The following is a 21116-nucleotide window of genomic DNA, read 5'->3' as shown; positions in this document are numbered from 1 at the left end:
ATTGATATTGTCAACGGGACAACAGTAACAATAATAATCAAGGGTCAAAGTAACCATACGCTGAACAATAACAATAAGCATAGAGGACAGGTTGGTTGGTCTGTCAGACACTCTCCCTCTTCTTATGGCAGACAGCAATGTATTGCACTGCCAACCCCTTTCTGCGTCCTCTCCCAAAAGGACATAATATACAAAAGTGAAATGAACAATAAAAATTAATGGTAAACATTACTCACAGAAGTTTCAAAAGAATAAAGACATTACAAATGTAATATTATGTATATATACAGTGTTGTAACGATGTACAAATGGTTAAAGTACAAAAGGGAAAATAAATAAGCATAAATATGGGTTGTATTTACAATGGTGTTTGTTCTTCACTGGTTGACCTTTACTTGTGGCAACAGGTCACAAATATTGCTGCTTTGATGGCACACTGTGGTATTTCACCCAGTAGATATGGGAGTTTATCAAAATCGGTTTGTTTTAGAATTCTTTATGGATCTGTGAGGGAAATATGTGTCTCTAATATGGTCATACATTGGGCAGGAGGTTAGGAAGTGCAGCTCAGTTTCCACCTCATTTTGTGGGCAGTGTGCACATAGCCTGTCTTCTCTTGATAGTCTTGTCTGCCTACAGTGGCCCTTCTCAATAGCAAGGCTATGCTCACTGAATCTGTACATAGTCAAAGATTTCCTTAAATTTGGGTCAGTCAGAGTGGTCAGGTATTCTGCCACTGTGTACTCTCTGTTTAGGGCCAACTAGCATTCTAGTTTGCTCAGTTTTTTTGTTAATTCTTTCCAATGTATCAAGTAATTATCTTTTTGTTTTCTCATGATTTGGTTGGGTCTATTTGTGTTGCTGTCCTGGGGCTCTGTGGGGTGTGTTTTGTTTGTGAACAGAGCCCCAGGACCAGCTTGCTTAGGGACTCTTCTCCATGTTCATCTCTCCGTAGGTGATGGCTTTGTTATTGAAGGTTTGGGACAAGTTCTTCCAGTTTAAAAGTATTTTGTAAGGTGTTCCAAGACGATAGCGCAGAGTACATAAAAGCCCTTTTACCAAATTCAGTTCGGACATTTGGAACAGTACCCACCACATTTCTGAACAATAAAAATGCACAAATAAAAAGGTAGTAAACCTAAAATGGCTTTGTAAATAAAAGTATACTAGTGACTGAGCCTACGGGTGACTAGAGAAGGCCAGCCAAACCTGGTATACAAAGCGCAGTGGTGCATAAGGGTTTTGCAGTTTAAAATAAATCTCAAAGTGCCATGGAAAAGAGTGTCAATTGATCTCAAACACTGAGCGGAAGCATTCATATATAAAATATCCCCATAGTCTAGTAAAGGCATAAATGTAGCTGATACTAGCCTCCTTCTGGCTTCAAAAGAAAAACTCCTTCTGTCTCTCTCTCTATCTATGTCACTTTCTCTGTCTCTGTCACTGTCTCTCTCTCTTGCATGCTCTTTCTCTCTCTCTATCGCTGTCTCGCTCTGTCTCTCTGTCTCTCTCAGTCATACCTGCGTGTATGAATACTATGCACACGTATGTGTGATTTCCACTATGTGTGTGTGTGTGTTGAATCTCTGTGAGGAGAATAGGAATCAGCATGGCCTACCCAGTGGATGTGATGTGGAAGGTATGGTGGGAGGCAGAGGGGAGAGGTCATGAGCCCTGCTATAGAATCAGCATGGTGTAGGAGGACAACCTTGCTGTACAGTGCACAGGTCCCCACCCCCACCCCCCCGTACTAGCTCCGACTTTGTTGATAGCTACTTGGTTGAGGAAAAAAATGTACCTACTATACTGTGATATGTGGTTGTCCCACCTAGCTATCTTAAGATGAATGCACTATCTGTAAGTCACTCTGGATAAGAGCATCTGCTAAGTGACTAAAATGTGAAATATACACACAGCACACAAGAACATATGAAGAAATGAAGAGAAACGAAGGAGGCCTGGCACCCCAGTGAGTGGGCCTGTGTCCACCCATGCCTATGCCTATGCCTATGCCTATGCCTATGCCTATGCCTATGCCTATGCCTATGCCTATGCCTATGCCTATGCCTATGCCTATGCCTATGCCTATGCCTATGCCTATGCCTCACACACACACACACACACACACACACACACACACACACACACACACACACACACACACACACACACACACACACACAAACACAAAACACACACACACACACACACACACACACACACACACACACACACACACACACACACACACACACACACACACACACACTTGTAGCTCTTTGGAGCATCCCATTGCCTCCTGCCTAATCGGTCTAATGTGCCCTTGGGGCGGTAGGTATACTAGCAGTTAAGAGCATTGGGCCAGTAACCAAAAGATCCCTGGTTTGAATCCCGTCGACTAGGTGAAAAATCTGTCATTGTGCCCTTGAACAAGGCACTTAACCCTAATTGCTCTGGATAAGAGCGTCTGCTAAATTACGTAAAATGCCCATCTCAAGGCCAGGGAGCTGAAGGCTGGTGTAGTGTTGCAGAGCTGTATGGTTTGTGAGGGCTACATCTCGGCAGGTCCTGACAGAGATCATTGCGACACAGACTACATTTTTCATGCTGTGGTTGGAAGCGGGCAGTCAGAGTCAAACAGACAGCTTTGGGATTAACATATTTTTGCTGTCCCACAGATGATTTGGAAACGGTCTCTTTCTGATTTGTATGCATTAGCCTACCTATTGTATTAAAAGCACATATTTGTCTCATTATTAGCACATATTTAAGACACTAACAGCTTACAGACGGTAGGAAATTTAATTAATTAATTTAGGACACTAAAGAGGCCTTTCTACTGACTCTGAAAAATACCAAAAGAAAGATTGCCAGGGTCCCTGCGAATCTGCGTGAATGTGCCTAAGGCATGCTACAAGGAGGCATGAGGACTGCAGATGTGGCCAGGGCAAAAAACTGCAATATCCGTACTGTGACAGCGCTACAGGAAGACAGGACGGACAGCTGATCGTCCTCGCAGTGGCAGACCACATGTAACAACACCTGCACAGGATCGGTACATCCGAACATCACACCTGTGGGACAGGTACAGGATGGCAACAACAACTGCCCGAGTTACACCAGGAATGCACAATCCCTCCATCAGTGATCAGACTGTCCGCAATAGGCTGAGAGAGGCTGGACTGAGGGCTTGTAGGCCTGTTGTAAGGCAGGTCCTCACCAGACATCACCGGCAACAATGTCGCCTATGGGCACAAACCCACTGTCGCTGGAACAGACTGGAATGGCAAAATGTGCTCTTCACTGACAAGTCGCGGTTTTGTCTCACCAGGGGTGATGGCCGGATTTGCGTTTATCGTCGAAGGAATGAGCGTTACACCGAGGCCTGTACTCTGGAGCGGGATCGATTTGGAGGTGAATGGTCCGTCATGGTCTGGGGCGGTGTGTCACAGCATCATCGGACCGAGCTTGTTCTCATTGCAATGCTGTGCGTTACAGGGAAGACATCCTCCTCCCTCATGTGGTATGCTTCCTGCAGACTCAACCTGACACGACCCTCCAGTGTGACAGTGCCACCAGCCATACTGCTCATTCCGTGCGGGATTTCCTGCAAGACAGGAATGTCAGTGTTCTGCCATGGCCAGCAAATAACCCAGATCTCAATCCCATTGAGCACTTTTGGGACATGTTGGATCAGAGGGTGACGGCTAGGGCCATGCCCCCGAGAAATGTCCGGGAACTTGCAGGTGCCTTGGTGGAAGAGTGGGGTAACATCTCAGAGCAAGAACTGGTAAATCTGGTGCAGTCCATGAGGAGGAGATGCACTGCAGTACTTATTGCATCTGGTGGCCACACCAGATACTGACTGTTACTTTTGATTTTGACCCCCCCTTTGTTCAGGGACACATTATTCCATTTATGTTAGTCACATGTCTGTGGAACTTGTTCAGTTTATGTCTCAGTTGTTGAATCTTGTTATGTTCATACAAATATTTACACATGTTAAGTTTGCTGAAAATAAACACAGTTGACAGTGAGAGGACGTTTCTTTTTTTTGCTGATTTTATTTGTCTCATTATTAGCGCATATTTGTCTCATTATTAGCACATATTGGTCTCATTATTGGCACATATTTGTCTCATTATTAGCACATATTGTTCTCATTATTGGCACATATTTGTCTCATTATTATCACATATATGTTGCATTATTAGCACATATTTGTCTCATTATTAGCACATATTGGTCTCATTATTAGCACATATTTGTCTCATTATTAGCACATATTTGTCTCATTATTATCACATACAGTGCCCTGCGAAAGTATTCGGCCCCCTTGAACTTTGCGACCTTTTGCCACATTTCAGGCTTCAAACATAAAGATATAAAACTGTATTTTTTTGTGAAGAATCAACAACAAGTGGGACACAATCATGAAGTGGAACGACAGTCTCTATAAGTTTTGCACATCGAGAGACTGAAATTTTTCCCATTCCTCCTTGCAAAACAGCTCGAGCTCAGTGAGGTTGGATGGAGAGCATTTGTGAACAGCAGTTTTCAGTTCTTTCCACAGATTCTCAATTGGATTCAGGTCTGGACTTTGACTTGGCCATTCTAACACCTGGATATGTTTATTTTTGAAGCATTCCATTGTAGATTTTGCTTTATGTTTTGGATCATTGTCTTGTTGGAAGACAAATCTCCGTCCCAGTCTCAGGTCTTTTGCAGACTCCATCAGGTTTTCTTCCAGAATGGTCCTGTATTTGGTTCCATCCATCTTCCCATCAATTTTAACCATCTTCCCTGTCCCTGCTGAAGAAAAGCAGGCCCAAACCATGATGCTGCCACCACCATGTTTGACAGTGGGGATGGTGTGTTCAGGGTGATGAGCTGTGTTGCTTTTACGCCAAACATAACCTTTTGCATTGTTGCCAAAAAGTTCAATTTTGGTTTCATCTGACCAGAGCACCTTCATCCACATGTATGCCTCCACATATATGCCATTTATGAATGTGTTAGTCAATGTGTTTCTATGGGCTATAGTAGTAAAGACCAATTTCAAGATTTTATTAAAGGAATATATTTTTTATGTGATACCTAAAAGGATTCTAAAATGTACACACATGCACACGCGCACACACACACATGTACAAACACACACACACACACACACACACACCACACACACAGAAACTGACTGGACAGGTGCCCCCGCCATGTTTGGTGTGAAAGTGGGTGTAATGGAGACCCATGTGCTGCTGGCTTCCCCCCATGTGGACCCCTTCCCTTTCCCTCGATCTCTACCCATCTCACTGTCCATTATTGTCTCTCCACCCATTTCTCTATCAACAGTTGAAGTCGGAAGTTTACATACACTTAGGTTGGAGTCATTAAAACTCGTTTTTCAACCACTCCACAAATTTCTTGTTAACAAACTATAGTTTTGGCAAGTTGGTTAGGATATCTACTTTGTGCATGACACAAGTAATTTTTCCAACAATTGTTTACAGACAGATTATTTCACTTATAATTCACTATATCACAATTCCAGTGAGTCAGAAGTTTACATACACTAAGTTGACTGTGCCTTTAAACAGCTTGGAAAACTCCAGAAAGGGATGTCATGGCTTTAGAAGCTTCTGATAAGCTAATTGACATAATTTGAGTCAATTGAAGGTGTACCTGTGGATGTATTTCAAGGCCTACCTTCAAACTCAGTGCCTCTTTGCTTGACATCATGGGATAATCAAAAGAAATCAGCCAAGACCTTAGAAGACAAATTGTAGACTTCCACAAGTCTGGTTCATCCTTGGGAACAATTTGCAAATGCCTGAATGTACCACATTCATCTGTACAAACAACAGTATGCAAGTATAAACACCATGGGACCATGCAGCTGTCATACCACTCAGGAAGGAGACACGTTCTGTCTCCTAGCGATGAATGTACTTTGGTGCAAAAAGTGCAAAATAATCCCAGAACAATAGCAAAGGACCTTGTGAAGATGTTGGAGGAAACAAGTACAAAAGTATCCACAGTAAAACGAGTCCTATGTCGACATAACCTGAAAGGCCGCTCAGCAAGGAAGAATCCACGGCTCCAAAACCGCCATAACAGAGCCAGACTATGGTTTGCAACTGCACATGGGGACAAAGATCATACTTTTTGGTCTGATGAAACAAAAATAGAACTGTTTGGCCATAATGACCATCGTTATGTTCGGATGAGAAGGGGAGGCATGCAAGCCAAAGAACACAATGCTAACCGTGAAGCACGGGGGTGGCAGCATCATGTTGTGAAGGTGCATTGCTGCAGGAGGGACTGGTGCACATCACAAAATAGATGGCGTCATGAGGCAGGATAAAGCCAGGAGGTTGAAGCTTGGTCGCAAATGTGTCTTCCAACTGGACAATGACAATGATGATGTCAGCTGGTCCTTTTGTGGCAGGGCTGAAATGCAGTGAAAATGTTTTTTGGGGGATTCAGTTCATTTGCATGGCAATGAGGGACTTTGAAATTAATTACAATGCATCTGATCACTCTGGAGTATATGCAAATTGCCATCATGCAAACTGAGGCAGCAGACTTTGTGAAAATGAATATTTGTGTCATTCTCAAAACTTTTGGCCACGACTGTATTTGGCTAAGGTGTATGTAAACTTCCGACTTCAACTGTATCTCAAGCCTCTCTCTCTCTCTCTCTCTCCATCTTCCTCTCCATCTCTCTCTCTTTATGCTTGAGTATGTTCCCTAACACCTAGAGAAAGAGAAAGCTTGAGAGCGCTGGAGTGTATAACTGTCAACACGGGGAAAGGAGGTGGAGAGGTGTATGTTACTTTTTGTGTGCATGTGAATGTGTAACTTCAGTGTGTGCGTGCGTGTGTGCGTGTCAATCAGTGTGCGCGAGCTTGCGTGTGTGTATGTGTGTGTGTAGATAGGTTAATGTGTGTGTGTGGGGGGTAATGTAGGTACAGAGGCATGGCAGGGTGTGAAGGAGCACTGTGATAATGACAGGCAATGCATTATGTAACATGCAGAGTGCATAAGGCAGATGGGTATTTTAGGCCCACACATTGAGGATGTATAAGTACTTTGGCTGTGAGTGTATGTACCTGTCTGTGTGTGCATTTGTGCATGTCCTTATCTATGCAGTATGGGGGAATTCGAACCGATTTAAGCTTGTGTAAATGGAAATTAGTTCCATTTTATTCACACTTCTCTCTATGTGTATTCTGACCTTGAACTTAGGCATGTGAATAGCAAGCTATTTACCCGCAATTAGTTTGGGTTAGAGATTTAAGAAGTGAAGGTGTGGTGGAGGTGTCTACAGATAAGTCGTAATCTGACCTTGACTTAATTCCCTAAGAATTCCACCACCTTTACGTGCGAGGAAACCATGAATAAGGTCGAGGAACGTGCAGGTTCCAAGTGGAAAAAGCATCTACTTCATTTTTTCCCGATATAATCTCCATGCACTGTAATTATTAAGAGCTAGTGAGAAGAGCTAGGTAAATGAGTAATCCATTTGGGGATTGTAAATCCACCAGGTCACCCATGATACAAGTCAGTATTTGACGTCCGTCCATGCCTGAGGATGTCGGGAGATGACGTGGAAAACGGCCACTAGGGGCAACGTTGAGTGACATTTGGAAGAACTTTAAAATGAACAATAGTCCTATAAATCTACCCTAATCCTCACTAATCATGGACTAATCATATGACAATGGTCCAGTCATCGTGAACCATGTACCAGGTGTACAATGTTGCCCCTAGTGGCCCTCTGCGGGGACGGGGTTGGATTAAAAATATAAATATAGGACAAACACACATCACGACAAGAGAGACAACTCAACACTACATAAACAGAGACCTAAGACAACAACATAGCAAGGCAGCAACACATGACAATACAGCATGGTAGCAACACAACATGGCAGCAGCGCAACATGGTAGCGGCACTAAACAGGGTACAAACATTATTGGGCACAGACAACAGCACAAAGGGCAAATCTACCAGGTGCTGAAACGGAGACGAATATGCATAGATGGCTTTCTTTCATTGATCCCTATAATCTGACCCCTATGTATTCTATTGAGTCTGTTGACAACATTTTAATTAAAGGTACACTGTATTTAAAGGGATGGCCTCAGATAAATGTGCTGAAAACCCTACTGAATGCAACTCCACAAGTAAATCTGCTGGCCAGCAAGTGGGAAGGTTTTCAGCAGTTGAATGACATTTATTCAGCGTGCGCAAGGGAACCACCCATGCAAAGCCTGTTACACACCTCCATAAAGTAAGTCTGAATACCAACTACTGAGAAGTGAGTAGGAAAAGCATGCATAGGAAATTCTGAATTGGGCTCTATGTGTGTATGAAATAACTAATATGTTTGAGTATGTGTAGCTGTGTTTTTTGATTATATGAGTGGGTGTACAATACGTAAGTGCACTCTCTAGAAGTGGATGTGTATTTGCATATATATCTATCCAAAAATGTGCGAAAGGATGTCTGGTCTAAGTCCCTACTCACTATCAGTTTGACCTCAGAGATCTGTGTCTGCCACACACACACACACACACACACACACACGGACAGACAAATCAATAATACTCAATAATACAATAATACTCAATAATACAGTCCTATAGTAGCTTATGTGTTGTAGTGAGTCACAGTTGCGAGTCAGAGAAAGTCTCCCACTGCCTCTCCATGCCTCCTCTCTGTTCCATGCTCCATGCATGAGTGTGTCCCTGTAAAAATAGACCTCTTAAAGGGCCAGCAACCACTCAGTACCATGAGGGACCGTTCTATAGAATTACAACAGCTAGTCAGTTGTACAACTGAATGCATTCAACTGCAATGTGTCTTCCGCATTTAACCCAACCCCTTTGAATCAGAGAGTGCAGGGGCTGCCATGATTGACATCCACACCTTCGGCACCCAGGGAACAGTGGGTTAACTGCCTTTCTCGGGTAGAACGACAGCTTTTTACCTTGTCAGCTCAGGGACTCAATCCAGCAACCTTTCGGTTACTGGCCCAACGCTCTAACCTCTAGGCTACCTGAGGATGTGCGTGTTTGTGTGTGTGTTTAACTATACTTAAGGGAACAGAAGTCCCCACAAGAATAGTAAACAAACAAACATTTGACCACTGGGGACATTTTGTTAGTCCCCACAATGTGTTAGGGTTAGAATTATGTTTAGGGCTAGGAGCTAGGGTTAGTTTTAAAGTTAGGGTTAGGGCAAGTGTATGGGTTAGGGCTAGGTTTAGGGTTAGGGGTTAGGGAAAATAGGATTTTGAATGGGACTGAATTGTGTATCCCCACAAGGTTAGTTATACAAGACTGTGTGTGTGTTAGTAAAAGAAGGCGAGTGAGTCAATCTCATTCAGCATCCCCCACACACCATATACATGCTGTTGAGGATGAGCCTTGGATGTAATGGTTGTAACACAGTGCATAGTATCCCTGTAGCTTGCGGAATAAACCCTGGTGAGTTCTTAGGTGATACTGAGCTCTTTAAGCTTCTGGCCTTACCATTCAAATGTTAAGGATTATTATGTCATCTCTCAAAGTGTAGGAGTCAGCAGGCAGTGCCAGGCAGGTACTCAGTTACCCAATGAGGACATGTGTTTGACTGACAGTGAATGCAACTGACAGGCAGTGCCAGGCAGGTACTCAGTTACCCAATGAGGACATGTATTTGACTGACAGTGAATGCAACTGACAGGCAGTGCCAGGCAGGTACTCAGTTACCCAATGAGGACATGTGTTTGACTGACAGTGAATGCAACTGACAGGCAGTGCCAGACAGGTACTCAGTTACCCAATGAGGACATGTGTTTGACTGACAGTGAATGCAACTGACAGGCAGTGCCAGGCAGGTACTCAGTTACCCAATGAGGACATGTGTTTGACTGACAGTGAATGCAACTGACAGGCAGTGCCAGGCAGGTACTCAGTTACCCAATGAGGACATGTGTTTGACTGACAGTGAATGCAACTGACAGGCAGTGGCAGGCAGGTACTCAGTTACCCAATGAGGACATGTGTTTGACTGACAGTGAATGCAACTGACAGGCAGTGCCAGGCAGGTACTCAGTTACCCAATGAGGACATGTGTTTGACTGACAGTGAATGCAACTGACAGGCAGTGCCAGGCAGGTACTCAGTTACCCAATGAGGACATGTGTTTGACTGACAGTGAATGCAACTGACAGGCAGTGCCAGGCAGGTACTCAGTTACCCAATGAGGACATGTGTTTGACTGACAGTGAATGCAACTGACAGGCAGTGCCAGGCAGGTACTCAGTTACCCAATGAGGACATGTGTTTGACTGACAGTGAATGCAACTGACAGGCAGTGGCAGACTTGCCATCACATCATCAGGGGGCCTTGTGAACTTTGCATCATTTCCTTTAATAATACATTATTTCTGTATTATCTTGTTTTCTTCCTATGCTTGAGAACCTCCTCAACAAAAACAAATCTCTTTCTCTGAGCAATTGTATCTGTATAAAATAATATACTGTATCTTTCCAACAAAAATGTTAGCATGCAATACAGCTCAGTGTTCCACATTACAATATTCAAGTAATTGTACATATTTCTTATTGAATTCCTGAATGTCTTATTAGTCTTATCGTGAACATATACAGTTGGTTGCAGTTTGTATCTGTGCTAGAGTGGTTAAAAAGTCCAGACATGAAAACATATATATATTGTTATTGGTCAATAATGCAAAGAAAATATTATATATAGGTGTTGGCCCAGAAGTTACACATCATGAATCCCTAATGTGAAAGTATAAAACAGATAGAAAATATAAAACAATGGTAATGGACCTAGACAAACAAATCAGTCTGAGGGCGGCCCTTTGTTTAATTAAAAAATCCTGATGTGACCCTTGAGCCCACCCCTGTGCCCAACCCTGTGGTGATGCAAAGACCTTGTAAAGGGTATTTCAAGTATTTTCAGTCAGCCTTTTCATTCTGCTTCATTCACCTAAAAGAATCCAAACAACTCCTGGGCAGTTGGAGCCAGGCAGGGGCCTCAGAAAGGCCTCTGCCTGGGGCCTCCAAATCACTAAGTCCGCCCCTGCTGACAGGCTCAATGGGAGTTAGTCGATGACTTCACCTCAGAGGATCGAGATGCGAGACTACACCTGAAAACAAAGCCCTAGCACAATAAATCTACATGTGTGAACTGATACCAGCCCCACCCTTCCAACCTGTCAACCTTGCCAAGCCTGCACACAATAACACACATTTACACACACACACAATCACAGACACACACAAACACATACAATCACACACATAGTACACATGGACATACAGACAAACGTGTCATAGCATTGCCTGACTTTGCCTCGTCATGTCAAAGACAAGGGCGAATCCGACACCACAAAAAAACAATGAAAAGGTTGAAAACACAATCGATTCTTATAAGCAAAAAAGGCTCACAGATGCTGACCATGCATACGCTTACATTTTAATATGATACAGTAACTCCTCTGGAATATTACTGTGAAACAGCCCTATGTCTGACACCAGAAGACCATTCAGTGAACTCTCTATTCAGACTCGAGTGGGCTGAGGTTAGCCATTGACACTGATCCGAGGTCAATTTGGTGGTTTTCTCACTGTGGACCAACCATTTGTGGTATTCCAACTATCTTCAACATTCCGTCGAGCTGGGAGGGAAAGTGCTAGGCTACATGGTAGAGGGTAATGCTTGGAAATATAAGTTATTCCATGAAAAACTGACTGTGAGGTACCAAGAAACACACTGTGGTATTGTAGGAGGTTTGAGTGGGTGAGCTGCAGATACACACACACACACACACACAGATACACACACACACACACACACACACGCACACACACACACACACACACAGATACACACACACACGCACACACACACACAGATACACACACACACACACACACACACACACACAGATACACACACACACACGCACGCACGCACGCACACACACATCTAGGTTTATGCTTTTCAACTCTTTTCAAAGTGAACTCCGTGCTGAGATCCATCTCAGACTATAGCGACACACAAATCACACAGTTCCCTTCTTTTCTTAAAAAATTCATATCTAAATACATTGTTTTTGTCTAATTGCTTACATTACTTTAAATGATATAGCCACAATAGCATGTTCTCTTCTGTGTGGGTTTGACTGAATTCCAGTGCAGGTATGAATGGCCAAACCCAGACAGTCTAGTTCCTGTGTCTGCCACTCACATCATTCTAACTTAAGGTAAAGTGCAACTGAACTTACAGTAATAAACATTTCCAGTTGAAAATGGCCTTTGTGGCATCGATATTAATCCGAAACATTTATTCTAGTGGCAAAATTGAGTAAAAAATGTAAGTAAGATCATTTTGGTCATAAAGTCAGTAAATTCCAAAAATGATTTTTCTGAGATTTGTGTAACTGAGGATGTCGCAATTTACATGAAGTTTGGCACAGTCTAGTCACCGCTGTCAGTAATCAAATCATCCAGATCTGCCTGGTGTGCTGCAGTACACACTATCAGTACACACTATCCAATCGCTCACCACAATCAACCTATAAATGTTTATTAAGTTCAGTTGCACTTTACTGTAAGTTAGAATGATGTGAGTGGCCCTTTTATTTACAGACAACCGAATTAACCATTAGCATGCACCCCCTTATGTTGAAAGAACGAGAATTGTTTTTAACAAACAGCCTGGCTTTCTCAGATTCAAACATCCTCATATTTGTGAGCTAACATTAGGATCACAACCAGAACTTGTGTTCAAGATATTTCCATCTAGAAAGCAGGAAATCCAGTAAACAGGTTTCCCTGACCCAGTCACGTCCACATTGTCATGCTGCATCACGCGGTTGCTAAGTCATTCGGTATGGTGGCTTGTTTGGGACGTTGTCTGTCTGTCTGTCTGTCTGTCTGTCTGTCTGTCTGTCTGTCTGTCTGTCTGTCTGTCTGTCTGTCTGTCTGTCTGTCTGTCTGTCTGTCTCTCTGTCTCTCTGTCTCTCTGTCTCTCTGTCTCTCTGTCTCTCTGTCTGTCTGTACCCCCAACTCCACCACCACATCTGTCTCTACAGTCCATATCTCGCTCACCCCCTCTGCTCTCTACATGGGAGTATCTACCCCTCTCTTTCTCTGCCAACCCCTACTTCTGCCTCCTCTCTGCCAGTGTCCCCCACCTACCTCCACCTCCTCCCCATTCCCCCTCTCCCATATCTTCCCCATATCTACCCCCATATCTCTCTTTCATATCTGCACTTCTCTCTGTCTGCCCCCCTCCTCATATGTGCCCCTCTGTGACTGTGGCCCCTGGCTATCTCTGGACTGGGTCTATTTCAGCCCACTGCTCTAATTCTTAGCCTGGATTCAGCCAGGCTGAATGGTGAACCTACACCTTTCTATCCCTCACACATACTTACACATTTACAAAGTGGCCCATGCACATGCATTCACTTGCATGAACACACACTGAGGCGCACATGCACACACACGCACGCACACGTGCACGCAGACACACACACACACGCACGCATGCATGCACGCAGACACACACACACACACACACACACACACACACACACGCACACACGCACACACACACACACACACACACACACACACACACACACACACACACACACACACACACGCAGGTGTGCACACACATACTCACACACTAGTGCGAAGAGTAATACTCACATAGACACATATATGCCCACATGCTGTTAGACTCACACTGCTATACCATTAACCATGCACTGTACACACAGGGTGTTTCTCAATATGCATACTACCGTGCTCCACGCTCTCATGCTCAAAGTGCATTTTCCAGGAACGTTCTCTTGAGTACATTCTTGTGAGGACGAGAGTGTGGATTTACCTCACGCTGTATTACCTACTGTATTACCTCACGCTGCATCTCGCCATTCACTGAACCTTCTTCTAGCCAGGACAATGGCAACAATAGAGACTAAACAGCATATATACAAAGCAAACGTTTTACTTCATAATTATCAGCTAGATGTATGTGAATCGTAGCAATTTAGCTAACCAGATTTTAAAAAAGGCAAAAATGACCGAAAACCAATGTTAACTAAGGTAGATGTACATTTTTCTTGGGTAGCTAGCTAACAATTCTTTGTCGCTGGCTAGCTAGCCAATTAGCCCTATTGACTTACTATGGACTTACCCATTCACTGAACCTTCCTTCTTCTAGCCAGGACAATGGAAATAGAGATGAAACAAGATGTACACAAAGCAAATATTTCACTTCATAACTATCAGCTTACTATGTGTGAATTGTAATAATGTAGTTAACCAGATATTATAACTGGCAAAAATGACCTAAAGCCAGTGTTATCCAAAGTTGTACAGTGTTATCTATCAGTAGTAGCTAGCACGTTAGCTCTATTGAATTCCTATGGGCTTACGAACCACACACACTACAGTGGGTATTGAAGGCAGGTAACCATGCCAAAATTAACATAGCATGTACAGTTGAAGTCGGAAGTTGGAGTCATTAAAACTCATTTTTCAACCACTCCACAAATGTCTTGTTAACAAACTATAGTATTGGCAAGTCGGTTAGGACTACGCAAGTATAAACATCATGGGACCACGTAGCCATCATACTGCTCAAGAAGGAGATGCGTTCAGTCTCCTAGAGATGAACATACTTTAGTGCGAAATGTGCAAATCAATCCCAGAACAACAGCAAAGGACCTTGTGAAGATGCTGGAGGAAACAGGTACAAAAGTATCTATATCCACAGTAAAACGAGTCCTATATCGGCATAACCTGAAAGGCCGCTCAGCAAGGAAGAAGCCACTACTCCAAAACCGCCATAAAAGAGCCAGACTACGGTTTGCAACTGCACATGGGGACAAAGATCATACTTATGGAGAAATGACCTCTGGCCTGATGAAACAAAAAGGACCATCGTTATGTTTGAAGGAAAAAGGGGGAGGCTTGCAAGCCGAAGAACACCATCTCAACCGTGAAGCACGGGGGTGGCAGCATCATGTCGTGGGGGTGCTTTGCTGCAGGAGGGACTGGTGCACTTCACAAAATAAATGGCATAATGAGGGAGTAAAATTCTGTGGATATATTGAAGCAACATCTTAAGACATCAGTCAGGAAGTTGAAGCTTGGTCACAAATGGGTCTTCCAAATGGACAATGACCCCAATGACCCCAAGCATACTTCCAAAGTTGTGGCAAAATGGCTTAAGGACAACAAAGTCAAGGTATTGGAGTGGCCATCACAAAGCACTGACCTCAATCCTATAGAAAATGTGTGGGCAGAACTGAAAAAGCATATGTGAGCAAGGAGGCCTACAATCCTGACTCAGTTACAGCAGCTCTGTCAGGACGAATGGGCCAAAATTCACCCAACTTATTGTGGGAAGCTTGTGGAAGGCTATCTGAAATGTTTGACCCAAGTTAAACAATTTAAAGGCAATGCTACCAAATACTAATTGAGTGTATGTAAACTTCTGACCCACTGGGAATGTGATGAAAGAAATAAAAGCTGAAATAAATAATTCTCTCTACTATTATTCTGACATTTCACATTCTTAAAATAAAGTGGTGATCCTAACTGACCTAAGACAGGGACCTTTTACTCAGATTAAATGTCAGGAGTTGAGTTTAAATGTATTTGTCTAAGCTGTATGTAAACTTCCCACTTCAACTGTATTTATTAACATATCAAGAAAAAGTATTGTAGTGAGATGAGATGTCAATAGGTAACATTTTATCCCAAAGTTTTTTCGCTCTCGCTTCAATTCAAATAATGACAGCCAATGATTGATAAAAAATGTACATGATTTTTTACGTAGTTACATCATATTTATTTGCATACTTTTCGTTGAAGCTTGCATCGATGCATGCTTCAAAATATGTTCAACCGGAGTACGCATTAGAGAAGTGCCCTCCGTGTACCGTTTCGCATACTTTGATTTGGACTCATACTCCGACCCTCCCGTGCTCTAATTTGAGTGCTCGGAGCACGATAGTAGGCATTTTGAGAAACACCGATAGACTGCTTTACCATAAACCATATACTGGAAACACAGACTGCTATACCATAAACCATATACTGGAAACACAGACTGCTATACCATAAACCATATACTGGACACACAGAATGCTATACCATAAACCATATACTGGAAACACAGACTGCTATACCATAAACCATATACTGGACACACAGACTGCTATACCATAAACCATATACTGGACACACAGACTGCTATACCATAAACCATATACTGGACACACAGACTGCTATACCATAAACCATGTACTGGACACACAGACTGCTATACCATAAACCATATACTGGACACACAGAATGCTATACCATAAACCATATACTGGACACACAGACTGCTATACCATAAACCATGTACTGGACACACAGACTGCTATACCATAAACCATATACTGGACACACAGACTGCTATACCATAAACCATATACTGGACACACAGACTGCTTTACCATAAACCATATACTGGACACACAGACTGCTATACCATAAACCATATACTGGACACACAAACTGCTATACCATAAACCATATACTGGACACACAGACTGCTATAGCATAAACCATGTACTGGACACAAAGACTGCTATACCATAAACCATATACTGGACACACAGACTGCTATACCATAAACCATGTACTGGACACAAAGACTGCTATACCATAAACCATGTACTGGAAACAGAGACTGCTATACCATAAACCATGTACTGGAAACAGAGACTGCTATACCATAAACCATGTACTGGAAACAGAGACTGCTATACCATAAACCATATACAATCCACACATGCATGTTGTATCTTCTCAGATACGAACACTTCTTTCTCTATCACACAACTCACATAGTCCTGTAATACAGCATATCTTCAAACAACCACTGTATATACATATTTTATCCAACTCTCTAACTTTCTGTCTCACAAAAGCACACGCACACACACACACACACATGCACACACGCACGCACGCACACACGCACTCACACACACACACGCACACACACACACACACGCACACACACTCGGAGGCTAGAAAGCGTTCTGGTTACTTACCTCTCTGGGTGTCTTTGCGTGGTGAGTAACGGAGTGAGTGCTCATTGGATCAGCTAGCCGTAAAGCACAGAGACATACAGCTTTCTCTCTCGCTCTATTTATCTTTTCACCTCCTCTCTCTCTCTCTTTCTCTCTCTGTCTCCGACTCAGTCTTCAATATGTTCCTTTCTCTCTACCTTGCCTCACACTCTGTTTGCTCTTAACTCTTCTATGCTCTTACACTCTCCCTCTCTCTCACTCTAGCTTGCTTGATCTCTCTAACTCCCCCTCTCTCTATCTCTCTCGCTCTGTCCCTCTCTCTCTCCCCCTCCCTCTCGCTCGCTCTCACTCCCTCCCTCTCACTCTTTCTCTGTCTCTGTCTCTGTCTCTTTCTCTGTCTCTGTCTCTCTGTCTCTGTCTCTGTCTCTGTCTCTGTCTCTGTCTCTGTCTCTGTCTCTCTCTTCCTCTCTCTCTCTCTTTCTCTCCCTCTCTCTCTCTGGGTGTATTATTAGCAAAGCTCAGTACGGGGCTGATAGTTGATGTCAGGCTCATTGTGGGAGCGTTAGCTAGCCGTAGTGTTAGCACTAGCAGCATTAATGGCTCTAGTTTGGCTGAGTGCCCAGAGGCTATGCTCATTAACCTCCCCAGAGCGGCGGAATGCACTGGCCCACATCTCACGCTATTGGCTTAACACCTCAGCCTCTCCACGTATCACAGCACAGTAGAATGGTGGGAAAGTAAACTACCAGTAAACTACCATAACTTGGGTCACTTTCAAGGATTTTATGTAAATCATCACAAGACATCTAGTGGCCGTTTTGGGTACTTCAGATTATCATAAACGTCTGTAATTATTCCTAGCCCTCTGTTTGGCGTTATCACATGTAAAATATATCAAATAATCAAATTATACTGAAGAAGAATATAAATGCACCATGCAACAATTTCAATGATTTAACTCAGTACAAATCACATTTTATTTGTCACATGTGCCAAATACAACCTTACTGTGAAATCCTTACTTACAAGCCCTTAACCAACAATGCATTTCTTTTTCTCCCCAAATTTGACCTTGTCTCGTTGCTGCAACTCCTCAAGGTGATCAGCAGAGGCGAAGGTGGAATCATGAGTCCTCCAAAACATGACCCGCCTAACCGTGCTCCTTAATACACACCAGCTTAACCAAAAGCCAGCCACACCAATGTGTCAGAGGAAACACCGTTCAACTGTCCTAGTTAAACTTGTCCAGTCAAATAAAGGTTAAATAAAAAATAAAAATAAAAAATTAACTGCTGACCAGCATCAGCCTGCAAGCACCCGGCCTGCCACAAGGAGCCGCAAGGGCGCGATGAGTCAAGTAAAGCCCCCCGGCCTTAGACCGCTGTGCCACTCAGGCATAGATAATAGATAATAAACAGCTAGTAGCAGCAGCGTAGTAAAAAAAAAGGGGTCAATGCAAATAGTCTGATTTGATTAGCTGTTCAGTAGTCTTCTGGCTTGGGGGTAGAAGCTGTTTAGAAGCCTCTCGGACCTAGACTTGGTGCTTCAGTACTGCTTGCCGTGCAGAGAGCAGAGAGAACAGTCTATGACTTGGGTGGCTGGAGTCTTTGGCAATTTTTAGGGCCTTCCTCTGACATCGCCTGGTATAGAGGTCTTGAATGGCAGGAAGCTTCGCCCCAGTGATGTACAGAGCCGTACGCACTACCCTCTGTAGTGCCCTCCTTTTCCATCTCATTCGTCTTGATCACGTTGAGGGAGAGGTTGTTGTCCTGGCACCACACTTCCAGGTCTCTGACCTCCTCTCTATAGGCTGTCTCATCTTTGTTGGTAATCGTGAGTATAGAAGGGGACTAAGCACGCACCCCTGAGAGGCCCCCGTGTTGAGGATCAAAGTGGCAGGTGTGTTTTTGCCTACCCTTACCCACTGGGGGCAGACCGTCAGGAAGTCCAGGATCTAGTTACAGAAGGAGGTGTTTAGTCCCAGGGTCCTTAGCTTGGTGATGAGCTTTGAGGGCACTATGATGTTGAATGCTGAGCTGTAGTCAATGAACAGCATTCTCACGTAGGTGTTCCTTTAGTTCACGTGGGAAAGGGCAGTGTTGAGCGCAATAGATATTGCACCATCTGTGGATCTGTTGGGGTTATATACAAATTAGAGTGGGTCTAGAGTTTCTGGGATGATGGTGTTGATGTGAGCCATGACAAGCCTTTCAAAGCACTTCATGGCTACAGACATGAGCGCTACGGGTCGGTAGTCATTTAGGCAGATTACCTTGGTGTTCTTGGGACTATGGTTGTCTGCTTGAAACATGTAGGTATTGCAGACTCAGCCAGGGACAGGTTGAAAATGTCAGTGAGGACACTTGCCAGTTGGTGAGCACATGCTCTGTGTACACGTCCTTGTAATCCTTCTGGCCCTGCGGCCTTGTGAATGTTGACCTGTTTTAAGGTCTTGCTCACATCGGCTACGGAGAGCGTGATAACACAGTCATCCAGAACAGCTGGTGCTCTCATGCATGCTTCAGTGTTGCTTGCCTTGAAGCAAGCATAGTAGTGATATAGCTCGTCTGTTAGGCTTGTGTCACTGGGCAGCTCACCAAAACAAATTTGGTGAGATTTTAAGGGCTTTATTGGCATAGGAAACATATGTTTACATTGCCAAAGCAAGTGAAATAGATCATAAAGAAAAGTGAAATAAACAATACAAATTTATAGTAAACTTTACAATTCCAAAAGTTCCAAAAGAATAAAGACATGTCAAATGTAATATTATGTATATATATACAGTGTTGTAATGATGTCCAAATAGTTAAATAAAAATAAATAGGACAATCAATAAACATAAATATAGGTTGAATTTACAATGGTGTTTGTTCTTCACTGGTTATCCTTTCTTGTGGCAACAGGGCACACATATTTCTGCTGTGATGGCACACTGTGGTATTTCACCCAATAGATATGTGAGTTTAACCAAATTTGATTTGTTTTCGAATTATTTGTGCCTGTGTAATCTGAGGGAAAAATGTCTCTAAGGTCATACATTTGGCAGGAGGTTAGGAAGTGCAGCTCAGTTTCCACCTTATTTTATGGGCAGTGTACACATAGTCTGTCTTCTCTTGAGAGCCAGTTCTGCCTTCGGCGGCCTTTCTCAATAGCAAGGCCATGCTCACTGAGTCTGTACATAGTCAAAGATTTCCTTAAATTTTGGTCAGTCACAGTGGTCAGGTATTCTATCACTGTGCTCTCTCTGTTTAGGGCCAACTAGCGTTCTAATTTGCTTTTTTGTAATTTCTTTCCAATGTGTCAAGTAATTATCTTTCCGTTTTCTCATCATTTGGTTGGGTCTAATTGTGTTGCTCTCTCTCTCTCTCTCTCTCTCTCTCTCACTCTCTCTCTCTCTCTGGAGACTCAAGGACCATTATCAGACTGATAGTATACCACCTAAAGTACAGTGCATCACACAACAAAATATATCACAGCAAAGATATTTTGACCTATATAACCTTCTGTTTCTGCTTGTCTTCCTTCTCTCTGACACACACACACACCCACACCCCCACACACACACACACACACACACACACACACACACACACACACACACACACACACAGCTTACTTGTATAAACAGCAACTGGGTGGTGGAAAAGCCTCTGGCAGTACGTCCTCAGGGACACACACACACAGACACACACTCATCCTGACAAGGCAACTCTGACACAATCACAGATGGTAGGCGGGGGGCTTTCTGGATGTAACTTGATGCAGTTGACCTAAAATCAAGGGTCTGAAGGAAACTGTGCACCCTGCAGAATGACAGGACGAATGGCCTGCCTGACCATACAGCACAAGGAAGACAGCATAAACACAGTACAGCATAGGGAGTTAAGTCAAACATCCCAAATCATAAGTCCTGAAGAGGAATTAAAGCTCAGCTTTAGACAAATACTGAACCAATCAGGACGCAGGCAGATGAACAGACAGACA

The 21116-nt window shown here is 43.3% G+C and overlaps 1 protein-coding gene across 1 annotated transcript in view; it reads right to left on the bottom strand.

Moving 5' to 3' along the window:
- The window catches only part of LOC112222186, a 52259-nt gene extending 34835 nt beyond the window's left edge, over positions 1-17424 (bottom strand). The window contains exon 1 of the mRNA XM_024384872.2: positions 17151-17424. The gene's annotated coding sequence lies outside the window, so the exon portion shown is untranslated. The remainder of the gene's footprint in view (positions 1-17150) is intronic.
- Positions 17425-21116: the final 3692 nt, after the last annotated feature.

Source organism: Oncorhynchus tshawytscha, linkage group LG22 (assembly GCF_018296145.1).
Source record: "Oncorhynchus tshawytscha isolate Ot180627B linkage group LG22, Otsh_v2.0, whole genome shotgun sequence".
In the NCBI taxonomy this organism is placed as follows: Eukaryota; Metazoa; Chordata; class Actinopteri; order Salmoniformes; family Salmonidae; genus Oncorhynchus; species Oncorhynchus tshawytscha.
This window is presented reverse-complemented; position numbering and strand designations above follow the sequence as displayed.